The sequence below is a fragment of the Octopus bimaculoides genome, chromosome 3 (genome assembly GCF_001194135.2).
Source record: "Octopus bimaculoides isolate UCB-OBI-ISO-001 chromosome 3, ASM119413v2, whole genome shotgun sequence".
Taxonomy (NCBI): Eukaryota; Metazoa; Mollusca; class Cephalopoda; order Octopoda; family Octopodidae; genus Octopus; species Octopus bimaculoides.
This window is the reverse complement of record NC_068983.1, coordinates 54,262,945-54,267,916: the sequence shown is the minus strand read 5'-3', so window position 1 is coordinate 54,267,916 and position 4,972 is coordinate 54,262,945. Positions and strand designations below refer to the sequence as shown.

The window sequence follows — 4,972 nt, the reverse complement described above, 5'->3', positions numbered from 1 at the left end:
GCACACATATGAGCGTGCACACATACGAGCTTGCACACATTCACATGCTCATACCGAACAGTTTCGAAACAATGCCAGATCATACATTCAAAATAAATGGAAGTGGAGAGACAAGTTACTGAAGAGATTGCAAGACTGCAATGAAATAATTTAACAAAAAACTATATGAATTAATAAAGGATTGAACCAGTGCGTGTGTTTATTACCGGCATAATGCCTCTCCCAAGGTTTAATTGTATTTCTTTCAACACACGTATCCACATCAAGAATCTTGCACACGAAATACACATACGAAATATATATACATATATATATATATATATGTATATATATATACACAGAGAGAGAGAGAGAGAGAGAAATAGTGATGCAAATAAACACAATTAGGCTTGACATGTGTATATACATAAATACTATATCAGCTTGCCTAGATTTCTCTTATAGCCACCTATGATGCCAAGGATCTTGTCCTGGATAAAGAATTCATTTGAGTACTAATACATGTTTTCTATACTCAGCATATCTAGCTCTCATCTATTGTTCTGTTTAGAGTTTTATCCCTTTTTGAATGTATATATATATATATATATATATATATATATATATATATATATATATATATATATACTCTAACTAGTTTCGGGTCAAAAGCAGTAGTTATGCTGGGGCACCATATACAGTTTTACATTACCATCTGGTTCTTCAGTGTCTTTCGTGGAGTTCATTTTGTTATAAGATTTTAGACCAAACCACCGGTTCTTACAGATATTGATCTGCAGATGTTCAGGCTAGACTTAGACCACAGGAAAGCAGAATCAGCATGACCTAGTGGTGGTAAGGCTGTATGTTTGGAATTATTGGTAAAATCCACTCAACAGGCTTCTATACAGATTCCATTGACCCAATTTCACCCACTAGGTATTGATCAAGCCAAGAAATTTTAAATAAGTTTTTGTTAGTTTCAGCTCAAGAGTTGCAGCCACTGAATGTCTTTCTCACCTTCCTTCTAGGAAGTAAAGTCTTAACTTTTCAGTCTCTCCCAGTAGCTTACATGTTGCATTGAGACAATGTACTTTGTATAGCTTCACTGGATTGCTCTGAGATCTGCCGTTAGTTTTACACTGTGTGGTGACCATAATTTGGAGCAGAAGTCTAAATGACTGAGGATAAGTGTCCTCCAGAAGACCACCAGGTTTCCTGTTCTCTGGTTCTGAAAGTTCTAAGGATCCATCCAGCCAGCCAGCCAGCCAGCCATCTGCATTTTATTGCCAACTCAATAATATGTACCTGGAAAGATGCATCATTACTCATATCAATACCCAGGTTGCACTCTGGTTTGGATTCAGAGATTGAGTCCCTCTTGGGCCAGTGTATGATGTCTGTATTTCATATAAAAAAATATTAAAAAATAACATTTATTCAAGATGCACACAATAGAATTGAACCCTGGACCACAAAGTTGTGAAGTAAACTTTTTAACCATTTGGCCATATTGTACTTGCACACACACACACACACACACACACACACACACACACACACACACACACACACCCAAATGTGTGTGTGTGTTAAGTGCTTGTGTATGTATGTGTGTAGTCGTGTTTATAATGACATTTACACTCTATCTTGCCAAAGTCTTTTGGATAACTGTTCAAAATTCTTTTTGGTCTTCACATGCTTCAATCTGATGCAACTTTCTCCTCTCAGCCATGGCTGTTTCTTCTTCTCTGCTTCTCTGGCAAACTAAAAGATAGAGATCAGGCAAACTTAATCTCGCTTGATTCTCAAAAATCTTTTGAGCTACAGAAACTGTAGTACTTTCGTCTGTAAGTTGGCTGCCAGCTATGTTTGGAAATCATGTAAGGTCAAAGAGGCTGAAAGCATGACACTAAAAATAGATCCTGCCTCTAAGCTTAGTTCTTAGGACTGAGTCTAACTGATGCGGCTGCCAGAACCAACACTCTCTTAAAAGTGACTCAAGGAAAGCATTTCTCTGGACAGTGAATGTAGACATATAATGAATAAATAAATAAATATATATAGAGAGAGAGAAAGAGAGAGAGAGGAGGGAGAGGAAGAGATAAATAATAAATAAATAAATAAATAGATATAAGTTGTAGATGCCCAGTGTAAGAATCAATAAAGGTTACACAAGTTCAGTCTGACAGTGAACCAAAATTTTTTTTGTGTTTTTATAGATATGTGCATGTGCACACATGTATGTGTGTGTGAGTATATAAGTCTGTGTTGTATGCACATTTATGATTGAATGTGTATGTGCATTGTTGTATCTCTTCGTTTGAATGTATGGATGGATGTGAATACTTGAGTAAGATATTTGTTCAGGCCATTTAATGTGTGATTGTACATTTGTATGTATATATGCATATGTGCATGTACATGTATTTGTGTATATACATATATATATATATATATATATATATATATATATATATATATGTAAGCATTTATGTATTTTCAAGTGTATTTGGGCTCATTTCATATTTTCATTTTTCATCTATGCTCGAATAATATATATATATATATAAATATATAAAAGGCACAGGCATGGCTGTGTGGTAAGAAGCTTGCTTCCCAACCACATGGCTCCAGGTTCAGTCCTACTGCGTGGCACCTTGGGCAAGTGTCTTCTACTATAGCCTCAGGCTGACCAAAACCTTGTGAGTGGATTTGGTAGACAGAAACTGAAAGAAACCTGTCGTATATATGTGTGTGTGTGTGTGTGTGTGTGTGTATGTATGTATGTGTATATGTTTGTGTGTCTATGTTTGCCCCTGTCGCCATCGCTTGACAACCAATGTTGGTGTGTTTACGTCCCTGTAATTTAGTGGTTTGGCAAAAAAACTGATACAATAAGTACTAGGCTTACAAAGAATGGGGTCGATTCATTCATCTAAAGGTGGTGCTACAGCATGGCTGCAATCAAATGACTGAAACAAGTAAAAGAATAAATATATATATATGTATATATACAGAAAGAGAGAGTTGCTGTTAGTTCCCAGGTCAGCTTTGCCTGATCTAAGGCATCTGGGCCAACCTCCCCATCTATATATATATATTTAGAGAGAGAGAAAGAGAGTTTGTGTATGGTTTTATATATATATATTAGTGTGTGTGTATGTTAATCCACTCTCCTGAGTGGTTGGTGTTAGGAAGGGCATCCAGCTGTAAAAATCCTGCCAAAACAGTCACAGAATTATGGTACTTGACTGTGACTGGCTGGCTCTTGAGAAACTGTCCCACCCATGTTAGCATGGAATGCAGACGTTAAATGATGATGATGATGACGTGTGTGTTTTGAGATGTAATGTTTATATTCATAAAGTTGTTGCTGCTTAGCCCGATGTCATCATTGATTGAAGAACGTCGTTGATCAGAGCCATTCCAACCATGACCATGGAGTCTTTTTCTACATCAGAGACTCGCATTTGATTATGCTGGATCATACCAACTTACATCTGCAATTAAATGTGACAGATTATGCGCATGCACACACACACACACACACACACACACACACACACACACACACACACACACACACACACACACACACACACACACACACACACACACACACACACACACATGCACACACACACAAACCAGGGCTGGTTCTATGCACTGAAGAAGGAAGACGATCACTGACTGCACTAAAATCTAGCAACACCTCACAAAGTATGGACATCTTGGATGAAATATCTTAATCGAACTAAAACCACAGAAATTCAGACATAAAGATAGCAGTTGAGGTCAATCTGAGAACAGAATCGTAGGAATAGAAGGACGGGTTGAGGTGGAGCTGGAAACAAGTGGATTGTGGGAATAGGTTGAGTAGTGTTATGGCCTGTCACATGGTTTGCTATGAAACATTTCAAATTTTTTTCCAGATGACAGATTTATTCACTACCATGCATGATCACAAGGTTATTGATTTCTAGTTTGCAAGTTTATAATTTTTTTTTTTTTTTTTTTACTACATTTTCTCATCTTGTGTAAAGAGAACCAATGACTGAATGTAACTTTAGAAAACAATTCGAGGAAGGATACATATTGTAAGGGGTCATCTAGGAACACTGGAAATCCTGGTCCCAGTCTTCGCGCACACACAAACACACACATATACGCATGCATGCACAAATAGAACTTAGTCTTCACTGTGAGAGTATTTCAGACGAAATGCATAATTCTGGGGCGATAGTGTATCTTTGCATATATCTGTTGTTATTAATCCATATTCTATGTGATGACCTCGGTAATTTTTATCAGATTTTTATTGTCGGAACGATATTATCAAAACTACAGATTTGTGTGAGGTGTTTATATGAAGGTGAGAGAGATGAAGAGATTGCAGGTGCATCGGAAGTAAACGTGATTCTAACAAGTGTTGAAATCTTGATTTCCTGATTACTCACATTGCGTCATGTTGGCTTTTTATTATTGTTGTTGTTGTTGTTGTTTTTCTTTTCTCTCTCTCTTTTTATTTATATATTTATTTTTACTTGAATGCCTTTACTGTAGGAACAAATGTGTTTACATGTAACAGAATCTATAAATACATATGCTGTGAGGTGACTTCTGTGATTTTCCATCTCTTGGTTGTTTGTGTATTTATTTTGTTTTTGTTATTTACTCCTTTCTTTTCTTTTTTTTTTTACTATCTATGTCCCTCTCTCTCTCTCTCTCTCTCTCTCTCTCTCTCTCTCTCTTTCCTCATATATTTAAACATACACACTCTGTACACACGTACATACGCAAATATACACACATTTTAAATACACATTGATATACACGTATATACAGGTATATATTTTTATTATGTATATGTATGTACACACACGATTATATATATATATATATATATATATATATATATATATATTTTTATTCATGAGTATGTGTATGTATAAATATATATATATATGTATATATTTTTATTCATGAGTAT

At 35.7% G+C, this 4,972-nt stretch overlaps 1 protein-coding gene across 1 annotated transcript in view; it reads left to right on the top strand.

Moving 5' to 3' along the window:
- Positions 1-4,972, top strand: part of LOC106873185 (tumor necrosis factor ligand superfamily member 10) — a 308,610-nt gene that overhangs the window by 165,538 nt on the left and 138,100 nt on the right. The gene's annotated exons all lie outside the window — the stretch shown is intronic.